This window comes from Somniosus microcephalus, chromosome 17, assembly GCF_052327205.1.
Source record: "Somniosus microcephalus isolate GS21.2 chromosome 17, FLI_Smic_1.0, whole genome shotgun sequence".
Taxonomy (NCBI): domain Eukaryota; kingdom Metazoa; phylum Chordata; class Chondrichthyes; order Squaliformes; family Somniosidae; genus Somniosus; species Somniosus microcephalus.
Window position 1 is genome coordinate 20,187,282 of NC_141003.1, and position 14,310 is coordinate 20,201,591.

At 50.7% G+C, this 14,310-nt stretch overlaps 1 protein-coding gene across 2 annotated transcripts in view; it reads right to left on the reverse strand.

The window, feature by feature from the left end:
- LOC147105559 (solute carrier organic anion transporter family member 1C1-like) overlaps nt 1–14,310 on the reverse strand; it is a 94,124-nt gene that overhangs the window by 65,001 nt on the left and 14,813 nt on the right. The gene's annotated exons all lie outside the window — the stretch shown is intronic.

The following is a 14,310-nucleotide window of genomic DNA, read 5'->3' on the forward strand; positions in this document are numbered from 1 at the left end:
GACTTTAAACACAGCATGTCAAGGACTGGAATAGAATCAGAATCATAGAATGGTTACAGCACAGAAGGAGACCATTCAGCCCGTCGAGCCCGTGCCGGCTCTCTGCAAGAGCACTTCAGCTAGTCCCACTCCCCTGCCCTTTCCCCGTAGCCCTGCAAATTTTTTTTCCTTCAGGTACTTACCCAATTCCCTTTTGAAAGCCATGATTGTGTCTGCCTCCACTGACCTTTCAGGCAGTGCATTCCAGATCCTAACCACTCGCTGCATAAAAAAGTTTTTCCTCATGTCGCCTGTGGTTCTTCTGCCAATCACCTTAAATCTGTGTCCTCTAGTTCTCGACTCTTCCACCAATAGGAACAGTTTCTCTCGATCTACAGGAAACTTTGTGATATCCGGCACCGACGGGACCGGCGTGTTGCCAATCTATCAAAACTGCCGGACATACAAAGTTAATGTTGAAGCATACGGAGGTTTTCATCTCTGTATCTGACAACAAACACTGTTGCTTAGCAACAGCTTCTAAAGAGTCGGCTGCAGCTGCAAGCGTCTGTAGCTGAAGCTGTTGCTATAGCTACAGACCTTGCAGTGGCTGACTGGGAAAAAAAAAGAACGAGATCTAAAAAAACTTACAGAAAACGGCTCCTGATTTTTGCCGTTAGATCGAGTATTCCGGACATACAACCTCCAGATAAACCAAAGTTTCCTGTACTCTGTCTAGACCCCTCATGATTTTTAACACCTCTATCAAATCTCCTCTCAATCTGCTCTGCTTAAGGAGAACAACCCCAGCTTCTCCAGTCTATCCAAGTAACTGAAGTCCCTCATCCCTGGAACCATTCTCGTAAATCTTTTCTGCACCCTCTCTAATGGCCTTCACATTCTTCCTAAAGTGCAGTGCCCAGAATTGGACACAATATCCAGTTGAGGCCGAACCAGTGTTTTATAAAGATTCATCATTACTTCCTCGCTTTTGTACTCAATGGCCTAGAAATTCAGTTGCGTTCGCCAGCCGTTAGCGCCATAAGAGGGGTAGATTTCGAGAGCTAGGCACTTAGCGCCCGGGCGCAGGCCGATCTGCGCCTACGCCCAACTTCAGTTGACATTTAGCGCCGGCGCAAAGTGTTTGCGCCCGCTCAGCTGCGCGCGCAGCTTGTGACGTCATTTCGTCGTGCAACGCTGCTTGTGCGCCCCAAACCGGAAATTCAGTGGCGCCCGCCCAATGTGGGCGTGGCGCTGTTAAGAACTGTGAAGTGGAATGCAGCAGAGGTCCCGCGGGCCTCGGGGAGCGCTAATTAAAGGGCACTTAGACTGAACTATAAAGGCCAGCCATTTTGCTGCAATGACTTTAGTGCTTTGGATTTCTGGACAGAGACCAAGGAACAGACCTTACTGATTTGGGACAACATAGGAGAGGTATTTTTGGCTTCTGGCCAGAGCTTGGAAATTTGACTCATTGTGATTTCACTGTTTGCAAGTTTATTATGGGGGCTGCATAGGGTTCCAACCCTCAGTTCCAGCATTATGTGCGAAGGGCTCGCAGACGCCGTGTGAGAGGGCCAGCCATGCCTAGACGCAGAGGGGCCATCAGGCATCGGCAACGTAGGCCTTACCCACTCAGGGAATACCGGCAGCAGGTGTCCTATCTCACCATGACTGCCGCGCATTGTGTTAAGAGGATGCGCTTCAGAAGGGAGGTGGTTGCAGAGATCTGCCAGCTGCTTCACAGAGATCTGCGTCCACAGCTGATGTGCAGGACGTCTCTGTCGGTGGAAGTGAAGGTCACGGTGGCTCTGAACTTTTATGCAAGCGGATCCTTCCAAGCTGCTGCTGGGGACATAGCGAACATCTCCCAGTTCGCCGTGCATCGCTGCATCCGGCAGGTCACCGATGCCCTTTTCGCAAGGAGACACCAATTCATCTCCTTCCCCATGACCCTAGAGAGGCAGGAGCAGCGTGCAGTCGGATTTGCCAGGATCGCCGACTTCCCCATGGTGCAGGGCGCCATTGACTGCACGCATGTGGCTATGCGGGCACCTATCGACAATGCCGAGGATTACCGCAACCGGAAGGGCTACCATTCCCTCAATGTACAGCTGGTGTGTGACCATAGGCAGCGCATCCTAGCTGTCAATGCCCGCTTTCCAGGAAGCAGCCACGATGCATTTATCCTGCGCCAGACTACTGTGGCTGACATGTTCGAGGCACAGCCTCCACCAAGGGGATGGCTTATTGGGGACAAGGGCTACCCTTTGTGTACATGGCTCATGACCCCGCTCCGCGCGCCCAGGACCCCTGCTGAGGAGGCATACAACGAAAGCCATCAAGCCACAAGGAACATCATAGAGCAAACGATTGGCGTCCTCAAGCAACGGTTCCGCTGCCTGGATCGTTCCGGCGGATCTCTACAGTATTCGCCAGATAGAGTCTCCCAGTTCGTCGTCGTTTGCTGCATGCTGCACAACCTGGCTATCCGCAGGACTCAGGCACTGCCACCTCATGTTGGACCACCACCTCAGGAGGACGAGCAGGAGGACCATGAGGAGGAGGAGGAGGAGGAGGAGTACCAGCCCAGGAGGGAGCCACAAGGTCCAAGGGCCGTCCACCGGCGGCTTATTGAACGACACTTCTAGGCCCCCTGTCAGGGAATGGCTTGTGGCAATGAACGCACCTGAATGCAGCCGCTCCGCAAGCCCTCAGCCGGTTAACGCAACAACCACTTGAAACATGACACCTGGACAAGCTGAATAAATAAAAAGCTTTATTTAACAAACTCAGGGCCCTTCCCACATGAAACAGAAAAACAGACAAGACCCCCAAAAAACAGTCAAAAACATATCTCACTCCCACAACCTGGGGAGGAATAACAAAACTGGTCCATCCAATTGGCCTTCATCCTCGGCCTAACCAAGACAAACCCCCCATACAGAACACAAACACCCCCATATAAAAAAACAGTTGGCAACACACTCTACTTGGTGTGCCGAGAGGGCGAGTCCTTGTGCAGGCTTCTCCGGCCCCTGCCCGACCTGTTGCTCCGCCTCAACCTGGGCCCTGTGGGTGTTGCAAGGCTGGGGGAAGGCTCCTGAGGGGCACAATATGTGACGGCAGATGCCCTTCGGGGTCGGCCTAGACGAGGTCCGGCCCTGGACGGGCCGGCTGCTGACTGCTGCAGCTGTGGCTGGGCAGCATCAGTCTCACCAGCAGCTCGTCGCAGCTTGGCTGGGGGAGTGGCAGTGGCGGCTGCAGCAATGGGGGCAAGCTGGCTGATGCCAGGCGCTCGCTGGTCGCCAGAGACATTGGCACTCGGCCGGGCTGGCACTGCAGCAAGCGCAGCAATCTGGTGAAGGCCAGACCGCTGTGCTGCAGCAGGGCGGCGGGTGCCCTGGCGATGCGTCCGTGACACAGCGAATGTGGCAGAAGTGAGTGCCCGAACTGCCCTGGTCTGTGCCCGCATCAGACCAGCCAGTGTCTGCACGGCACCACTCAGGAACTCTCGACTCGCGTCCTGTGCTGCCGCGAGTTGGTCGACACCCCTGGCCTGTGAGTCCCCGTAATCGGCCACACTATGAGCCAGGGACTCAATGGCCTGAGGCAACTGTCCCACAACCCCCATGAACTCGGTGTGGCGCCGCTCCGAGTCCGCGGACATTTCATCAAGGAGGCGCACCTCCTGGGCGAGGACCGTCTCCGGACTGGAGGCCGGACTCTCCCTCTGGGGAGAAGGCCGCCGAGCTGCCCGACCCTTCCCGCGTGCCTGGACGCCACTGGGCCCAGCAACTGCCCTCCCCTGCAACACTTCCCCCCTCTGGGGAGAAGGCAGCCGTGCTGCCCGACCCTTCCCGCGTGCCTGGACGCCACTGGGCCCAGCAACTGCCCTCCCCTGCAACACTTCCCCCCTCTGGGGAGAAGGCAGCCGTGCTGCCCGACCCTTCCCGCGTGCCTGGACGCCACTGGGCCCAGGAGCTACACCCCCCTGCAACACTTCCCCCTGGCTCTCCTCCAGGCAAGACGTGTCCCCTCCATTGCCATCCCCTGGCGCGGATGAGGGTTCCCCCGATGTGCCGCCTTCCTCTTGGTCCTCGTCGTCCTCCTCTTCCAAGGGACTGGCACTCTCAGCTTCAGGGACCTCCTCCTCACCAGCTGAAAGCAGGAAGGCACAAGAGTAGCTTTAGAGTGAGGACAGGGCGTCAGCGAGGGAGGCATGAGTGTTGGCATTATGCGCATTGGTGGGACAGTGGCAAAGGATGTAGATCTGAAGCGCAAGGGGAACGAGAGAGGTCCAAACGGTCATGTCCTTACCATTGGGGCCCAGCACAGGGTCGGCATCTCCAATAGCTATGGGGCCAACCACCCGGGCACGCATGAGTCGAGCCATGCGCTCCTCCAGGTCACTGAGCTCCTGGAACTGGACACGGCCTCCCCCGGTGACAGTCCGGCTCTTCAGATTCTGTGCCAGCTTGGCCTGCAAGAGAAAGGACGGCCTCTAAGTACAGTGTGGTGCCCTGTTGTTGTGTGCACTGCCTCCCATGGTCGAATAGCTTGGCCAGTGTGGTGCCCTGTTGTTGTGTGCACTGCCTCCCATGGTCGAATAGCTTGGCCAGTGTGTAAAGTGCAGAAAGTGCTATTGATGATCATGCCAGTGCCATAGCTGCGGGAGGAGGGCTGGCCATTAGGCCTTTGAGGTCCCTTTGCCCATAATGTGAGATGCACATGCAAGGATGAGGAGGACACTGGAAAGGGTACTCACCCTGACCAACCGAGTGAGGTCGTTGTACTTCTTGCGGCATTGGTCACCAGTCCTGGGGACATCGCTGTTGGCTGAGACCCTCTGGGCGATTTCCCTCCAGGCTCTCCTGTACTGCCTCCTGGGAGCCTTCTTGCCACTGTCCGGGCACAAGATCTCGCTTTTCTTTTCCAAACCCCTAAGCAGCACCCTCAAAGCATGCTCTGAGAAGCGCTGCGCTCGTTCACGGGCCTTCTGCATGGCTTCAGGCGCTATTTGGGTCCACCAGCAGTGTTCAGGCCTAGCTGCAGGGCTCCACTATCCAGGGCGTGGCAGCAGACAAAGTCGACCCTTCCCCCTTTAAGAGCTGGCCGGCGTCAGATGTCTGCTGTCAATCAAAACATGACCACACCTGCGCTGCGCCCGGCCTCGGCGTTATCAGTCTGCACCGCTGGCTTAGCGCCTAAAGATAGGAGTGCAATGCCAGTTTCAGTGCTCGCCCAAACTCCTTGGCCAAAGCTACTGAATATCGGCGAAGTGGCCTCCACTTTCCGGCGGGCGCTAACTTTAGCGCCCGCCCGACTTTACCGCCCCAAAAGTGGCTACACTGAATTTCTAGGCCTATATCTCTATTTATGAAGCCCAGGATCCCATATGCTTTTTTAGCTGCTTTCTCAACCTGCCCTGCCACCTTCAGCGATTTGTGCACATATACCCCCGGGTCTCGCTGTTCATGCACCCCCTTTAGAATTGTACCCTTTAGTTTATATTGCCTCTCCTCATTCTTCCTACCAAAATGTATCACTTCACACTTTTCAGCATTAAATTTCATCTGCCACATGTCCGACCATTCCACCAGCCTGTCTGTCTGTCTTGAAGTCTATCACTATCCTCCTCACTGTTCACTATACTTCCAAGTTTTGTATCATCTGTAAATTTTGAAATTATGCCCTGTACACCCAAGTCCAAGTCATTAATGTATATCAAGAAAAGCAGTGGTCCTAGAACCGACCCCTGGGGAACACCACTGCATACCTTCCTCCAGTCTGAAAAACAACCATTCACCACTACTCTCTGTTTCCTGTCAAACTGGAAAGCTGTATTTGAAATTTAGATTTTCATTACTACCCAAGTCTTCTCTTCTTAGGCAGTCCCTCGGAACCGAGGATGACTTGCTTCCACATTAATAATGAGTTCGCAGGTGACTGATAAGTCCAATGCGGAACCTACAGTCTCTGTCACAGGTGGGGCAGACAGTGGTTGAAGGGGTGGGTGGGTGGGGTGCTTGGGTTGACATGCACTCCTTGCGCTGCCTGTACTTAGCTTCCGCTTGCTCCCGGCGAAGAGACTCGAGGTGTTCGGTGCCTTCCCAGATGCTTCTCCTCCACTTTGTGCGGCCTTGGGCCAGGGATTCCCAGGTGTCGGTGGGGATGTTACATTTCTTCAAGGAGGCTTTGAGGGTGTCCTTGAAGCGTTTCCTCTGCCCACCCGGGGCTCTCTTGCCGTGCCGGAGCTCCGAGTAGAGCGCTTGTTTTGGGAGTCTCGTATTGGGCATGCGGACAATGTGACCCGTCCATCGGAGCTGATTGAGCGTGGTCAAAGCTTTGATGCTGGGGATGTTGGCCTGAGCAAGAACACTGACGTTGGTGCGTCTATCCTGCCAGTGGATTTGCAGGATCTTGCGGAGGCAGCGTTGGTGGTACCTCTCCAGTGCTTGGAGGTGCCTGCTGTACATGGTCCATGTCTCTGAGGCATACAGCAGGGCGTGTATCACTGCAGCTCTGTAGACCATGAGCTTAGTGCCGGGTTTGAGGTCCTGGTCTTCAAACACTCTCTTCCTCAGGCGACCGAAGGCTGCACTGGCACAATGAAGGCGGTGTTGGACTTCGTCGTCGACGTCTGCCCTTGTTGACAGTAGGCTCCCGAGGTATGGAAAGTGGTCCACGTTGTCCAAGACCTTGTTGTGGATTTTGATAATCGGGGGCAGTACAGTGTGGCGAGGGCAGGTTGGTAGAGGACCTTTGTCTTACGGATGTTTAGTGTAAGGCCCATGCTGCCGTACGCTTCGGTGAAGGTGTTGACGATGGTTTGGAGTTCAATCTCCGAGTGAGCGCAGATGCAAGCGTCATCTGCATACTGTAATTCGATGACAGAGGATGGGACGACCTTGGACCTGGACTGGAGGTGACGGAGGTTGAACAGTTTCCCGTTTGTTCTGTAAATTAGCTCCACTCCAGCAGGGAGCTTACTGAGGGTGAGATGGAGCATTGCAGCAAGGACGATCGAGAAGAGTGTTGGTGCGATGACACAGCCTTGCTTGACCCCGGTTCATACGTGAATTGGGTCTGTGGTGGAACCATTGGTCAGGATCACGGCATGCATGTCGTCGTGAAGCAGGCGGAGGATGGTGACAAACATTTGAGGGCAGCCGAATTTGAGGAAGACACTCCATAATCCCTCACGGTTGACAGTGTTGAAGGCCTTTGTGAGATCAAAGAAGGTCATGTACAGCAGTTGGTGCTGTTCCCTGCATTTCTCTTGTAATTGACGTACAGTGAAGATCATGTCCATTGTGCCCCTTAGTGGGCGGAATCCGCATTGCGACTCTGTGAGGAGCTCTTCGGCCACTGGGAGAAGGCGATTGAGGAGGATTCTTGCGATGACTTTTCCTCTGGCAGACAGCAGGGAAACTCCTCTGTAATTACCGCAATCGGACTTGTCACCTTTCTTGAAGATGGTCACAATTACGGCGTCTCTGAGATCCCCTGGTATGCTCTCCTCCTTCCAGATAAGAGAAATGAGTTCATGAATTCACGCCAATTCTGCTTCTCCGCCATGCTTTAGTGCCTCAGCGGGGATTCCATCTGCCCCTGAGGCCTTGTTGCTCTTCAGTTGTCTGATGGCCTTTTCAACCTCTTGCCAGGCTGGGGTTGTGCTGAGATGGTGGCGGGTAGCATGCTGCGGGATGGAGTTGAGGACATTCGCGTCGAAGACAGAGTCGTGGTTAAGGAGATCTTCGAAGTGCTCCTTCCAGCGGTCACTGACTCCCTCTCTGTCCTTGATGAGTACCTCTCCGTTCTTGGCCCGCAGTGGGGAAGGGCCTTGGGTGCTTGGGCCGTAGATGGTCTTGACTGCGCTAAAGACATATTAGCAACTAAGGAAAATTAAATGTTTTGTATCTTTTGAAGTAAGTGGTTGATGAGCTGCAGTAAGTTTGAACAATAATATAAATGTTCCCTCTATTTTATTCATAATTTTTATACAAAGTTTAATTTAATATAATTTAAAATAAGAATGTGGCTTGGACAAGAAACAACTTACACAGAAGATCCAAGAAAGACAAGTGTGATGGTTTGGGCATGTTACAAGAATGGAAACAGCTGGAATACCTTTCATGGCCCTGCACACAGAGGTACGTGGAGCAAGAATCTGATGAAGAGCAAGGAAGCACCGGATAGACAACGTCAAGAGTGACTGGTCACAGGAAGGGATACAGATGACTGAGACGGCCAGGCTAGTTCAGAACCGACAACAGTGGAGTAAATTCATTTGGCCCCTTCATCGCTGCTGGGCTGATGGATGGGGATTTAGTCGCAGTAGTAAAAAGAGTAGCGGTAGTAATAGCAGTACTAGTGTAGGGGAAAAATTGGGTTGCTTTGCGCCTCTCATTAGCGCCCCCGTTAATCAGGGGAGGAGGCCTGTAATGATGCGGCGCGATGAGCCGCCACGCGTGGCACGTCGTACCACGATCTTCAGTTGTAGTGCCCCAAGGAAGTGGAGAGCTTCCAGTAGTGATCAACCTCCGGCTTGGGGTGCTAATACTGAATTTCGGGTGGGGGGTCACTAACTTATTTGGGGTGTTGGCGACATTCGAACCCCAAAAGTAGCGCCACCTAATTCCAACCCCCGCCCCCCCCCCCCGTAGTTTACAATGTTTGACGTTGATTACCAGAATTAACTCACATCTGTCATGTAGAAAAACATCATAAGGCACTTTACAAAGGAGCAAAATGAATGTCAAATGAATACCAAGGGTCCTGAATTTAAATAAAGGAAACTACGATGGTATGAGGCGCGAGTTGGGTAGGATTGATTGGGGAATGTCACTCAAAGGGTTGACAGTGGATAGGCAATGGCAAACATTCAAAGATTGCATGGATGAACTACAGAATTTGTTCATCCCAGTTTGGCATAAAAATAAAACAAAAAAGCTGACTCAACCATGGCTAACAAGGGAAATTAGGGATAACATAAGCTCCAAGGAGAGGACATATAAATTGGCCAGAAAAAGCAGTAAACCTGAGGATTGGGAGCTGTTTAGGATTCAACAAAGGAGGACAAAGGGATTAATTAAGAAGGGGAAAATACAGTATGAGAGTAAGCTTGCAGGGAACATAAAACCTGACTGTAAAAACTTTTATAGATAAGTGAAGAGAAAAAGATTGGTGAAGTCAAGCGTAGGTCCCTTCCAGTCAGAATCAGGGGAATTTATAATGGGGAACAAAGAAATGGCAGTCCAATTAAATACATACTTTGGTTCTGTCTTCACCAAGGAGGACACAAATAACCTCCCAGAGATGTCGGGGAACATAGGGTCTAATGGGAGGGAGGAACTGAAAGAAATCAGTATTTGTAGGGAAATGGTGTTGGGGAAATTGATGGGATTGAAGGCCGATAAATCCCCAGGGCCTGATAATCTACATCATAGGGTACTTAAGGAAGTGACCCTAGAAATAGTAGATGCATTGCTGGTCATCTTCCAAAATTCGATAGATTCTGGAACAGTACCCATGGATTGGAGGGTAGCTAATGTTACCCCACTATTCAAAAAAGGTGGTAGAGAGAAAATGGGGAATTATAGACCGGTAAGCCTGACATCGATAGTGGGGAAAATGCTAGAGTCCATTATAAAAGATGTAATAGCAGAGCACTTGGAAAACAGTGACAGGATCGGACAAAGTCAACATGGATTTACAAAAGGTAAATCGTGCTTGACTAATCTACTGGAATTTTTTGAGGATGTAACTGGTAAAATAGATAAGGGAGAACCAGTGGATGTGGTGGATTTGGACTTTCAGAAGGCTTTCGATAAGGTCCCGCATAAGAGATTAGCATGTAAAGTTAAGGCACATGGGATTGGGGGCAAGGTATTGACTTGGGGTTGGCAGACAGAAAGCAAAGAGTTGGAATAAACGGCTCTTTTTCCGAGTGACAGGCAGTGACTAGTGGGGTACCGCAGGGATCGGTCCTAGGACCCCAGCTATTCACAATATATATTAATGATCTAGACAAGGGAACTAGATGTAATATCTCTAAGTTTGCAGATGACATAAAGCTGGGTGGGCGTGTGTGCTGTGAGGAGGATGCTGAGAAACTCCAGTATGATTTGGACAGGTTGGGTGATTAGGCAGAATCATGGCAGATGCAATATAACGTGGATAAATGCGAGGTTATCTACTTTGGTGTCAAAAACAGGAAGGCAGATTATTATCTGAATGGCAATAGATTGGGAGAAGGGGAAGTGCAACGAGACCTGGGTGTCCTTGTGCACCAGTTGCTGAAGGTAAGCATGCAGGTGCAGCAGGCGGTTAAGAAGGCAAATGGTATGTTGGCCTTCGTAGAGAGAGGGTTCGAGTACAGGAACAAGGATGTCTTGCTGCAGTTGTACAGGGCCTTGGTGAGACCACATCTTGAGTATTGTGTGCAGTTTTGGTCGCCTTATCTGAGGAAGGATGTTCTTGCCATTGAGGGAGTGCAGCGAAGATTCACCAGGCTGATACCTGGGATGGCAGGAATGACGTATGAGGAGAGAGTGGGTCGATTGGGCTTATATTCGCTGGAGTTTAGAAGAATGAGAGGGGACCTCATTGAAACTTATAAAATTCTAACAGGACTAGACAGACTAGATGCAGGAAGGATTTTCCCGATGGTCGGGGAGTCCAGAACCAAGGGTCACAGTCTAAGGATAAGGGGTAAGCCATTTAGGACAGAGATGAGGAGGAATTTCTTCACCCAGAGAGTGGTGAACCTGTGGAATTCTCTACCACAGAAAGCAGTAGAGGCCAATTCATTAAATATATTCAAGAAGGAGTTAGATATATTTCTTAAGGCTAAAGGGATCAAGGGATATGGGGAGAAAGCAGGGACAGGGTACTGAATTTGGATGATCAGCCATGATCTCATTGAATGGCGGAGCAGGCTCGAGGGACCGAATGGCCTACACCTACTCCTATCTTCTATGTTTCTAAATGGGGAAGTTGGAAGAGATGCCCAAATGCATGGTTGAATAAATAGATTTTGAGGAAGCATTGCAAAGCAGGAAAAAGTAAATGAGGCAAATGGGTTTAGGAAGGGAGGTCGAGGGAATAGGGCAAAGCTGAAACAACGACAGGAGAGGTTGCACAGGCAGCCTTAAGCATTAGACCTCACTTATTATTTTTTATTAATATATTGGCATATATAAATATTGTTAAAAAACCTATCAAATACAGGAGAGCAGGCATAAGTTAATGTACAGAAAACTCAAGTATTTTGATTTTGAAAGTACTGGAAGTGAATGAAAAGGCCACAAAAACATGTGCGGAAACTCGTGTGTTACAAAGGTAGATCCCACAGTCACTACACTGTACATAAGGTGAGTGTCACACAGGTATATACCACAGTCACTACACTCTGTAGAAGGTGTGTGTTACACTGGTATATCCCACAGTCACTACATTGTATTCAAAGTGTGTTTTACACAGTTATGTCCTACAGTCACTATTCTCTCTAGAAGGTGTGTGTTACACAGGTATAACCCACAGTCACTACACTGTACAAAAGGTATGTGTTACACAGGTATATCCCACAGTCACTACAGTGTATTGAAGCCAATATACAGTATACCCAACAGTCATCACTACTGTTGGGTTTAGTTTGTGAGTGGGAAGAAAAGTTGGAAATCACTTTTACCTAGTCTACATTCAAGGCCAAAATGTATGTATATTGGGAAATTGTTGCTGCAATTCATCTCCTTTGGAGATTATTCTGTTAGTTGCTCCCTTTAAAGAGGTTTTGATCCTTAATTTCATAAAATAAACACAGAGTGACTCTAATTGATTAGCCTCCAACATGCTTCAATCCAGCTGATTTTTTAATTAAACTGTTTGGATTATCAAATCGTGCCCCTGTAATGATGTCAAATGCCACTTGATAAATTTTTAACTGTGGAACATTTCAGATCTTTTGTGGAATCCCGAATGACAGTGTCATATCAAGAAATGGCTCAGCACACTGAATACAACAAAGGCAACATCCCGGCTGTCGTGTTGAAGACTTGTGCTCCAGAACCAGCCGCACCTCTAGCCAAGCTGTTCCAGTACAGCTACAGCACTGGCATCTACAGGTAGTGCACCGGTAATCCGGCACCCAATGGTCCGGCACCTTCAGTGGTCCGGCACGAGGAAGGTCCTGCTGTCACATTCCCTCCCTGGGATGGGTCCGGCTCGGGTCCCGGGACCGCTGCCGGGTCAGGATCAGCGCCTGGACCACGCAGCATCACCGATGGCTCGGCGGAGCGATGGAGCCCGAGCCCGAGCTGCCCGTGGGCGGCGGGGTCGGCGGCGGCACAGGGAGGGCAGCAGCAGGAAGAGGAGGAGCAGGTGGTGGCGGTGTTGGTTCGACACCTTCAGTGGTTCGGAATTTTCAGTGGTCCGGCACCGGCCTGGTCCTGAGGGTGCCGGATTCACAGAATCACAGAAATCACAGAACACCCACAGTGCAGATAGAGGCCATTTCGGCCCATCGAGCCTGCACCGACACATATCCCACCCGATCCCCGTAACCCCTACACCAACACATATCCCACCCTATCCCCGTAACCCCACGTATTTAATCCCCCTAATACTAAGGGTCAATTTATCATAGCCAATCAACCTAACCCACACATCTTTGGACTGTGGGAGGAAACCGGAGCACCCGGAGGAAACCCACGCAAACACGGGTAGAATGTGCAAACTCCACACAGACAGTCACCCGAGGCCGGATTCGAACCCGGGTCCCTGGCGCTGTGAGGCAACAGTGCTAACCACTATGCCACCATGCTGCTGGATTACCGGAGTTGTACCTGTATCTCACAATGTGGAAAACTGCCCAGATTTGTCCTGTCCACAAAAAGCAGGACAAAACCAATCCGACCAATTACCACCCCATCAATCTACTCTCAATCATCAGCAAAGTGATGGAAGATGTCGTCGACAGTGCTATCAAGCAGTACTTACTCACCAATAATCTGCTCACTGATGCCCAGTTTGGGTTCTGCCAGGACCACTCGGCTCCAGACCTCATTACAGCCTTGGTCCAATCATGGCCAAAAGAGCTGAATTCCAGAGGTCAGGTGAGAGTGACTGCCCTTAACATCAAGGCAGCATTTGACCAAGTGTGGCATCAAGGAGCCCTAGTAAAACTGAAGTCAATGGGAATCGGGGGGAAAACGCTCCACTGGCTGGAGTCATACCTAGCACAAAGGAAGGTGGTTGTGGTGGTTGGAGGTCAATCATCACAGCCCCAGGACATAAGAACATAAGAAATAGGAGCAGGAGTAGGCCAATCGGCCCCTCGAGCCTGCTCCGCCATTCAATAATTAGGGGGATTAAATATGTGGGGTTACGGGGATAGGGTATGATATGTGTTGGTGTAGGGGTTACGGGGATCGGGTGGGATATGTGTCGGTGCAGGCTCGATGGGCCGAAATGGCCTCTATCTGCACTGTGGGGTTTCTGTGATTTCCGTGATTTCTGTGAATAAGATCATGGCTGATCTGATCGTAACCGCCAATCTACTATCACAGAACCATCTCCTGAATCTAACAGAATTAGACACACGAAATAGGAGCAGGATCAGGCTACACGACCCCTGGGCCCGCTCCGCTACCCACAGGGCCATGTCCGATCCGAACCTAGACTCATGTCCAAATTCCTGCCCGCTCCCCGTAACCCTTAATTCCCTTTATTTCTAGGAAACTGTCTATTTCTGTTTTAAATTTATGTAATGATGGAGCTTCTACAGCTTTTTGGGGCAGCATATTCCATGGACCTACCACCCTCTGAGTTAAGTAGTTCCTCCTCATCTCAGTTTTGAAAGAGCAGCCCCTTATTCTAAGACTATGCCCCCTAGTTCTAGTTTCACCCATCATCGGGAACATCCTCCCCGCATCCACCCGATCCAATCCCTTAACAATCTTATATGTTTCAATAAGATCGCCTCTCATTCTTCTGAACTCCAATGAGTAGAGTCCCAATCTACTCAACCTCTCCTCATATGTCCATCCCCTCATCCCGGGATTAACCGAGTGAACCTTCTTTGTACTGACTCAAGAGCAAGTATGTCTTTTCTTAAGTATGGACACCAAAACTGTATGCAGTATTCCAGGTGTGGTCTCACCAATACCTTGTACAACTGAAGCAATACCTCCCTATTTTTATATTCTATCCCCCTAGCAATGAAAGCCAACATTCCATTGGCCTTCTTAATCACTTGCTGCACCTGCATACTAACCTTTTGAGTTTCGTGCACCAGGACCCCCAGATCCCTTTGTACTTCAGTACTTT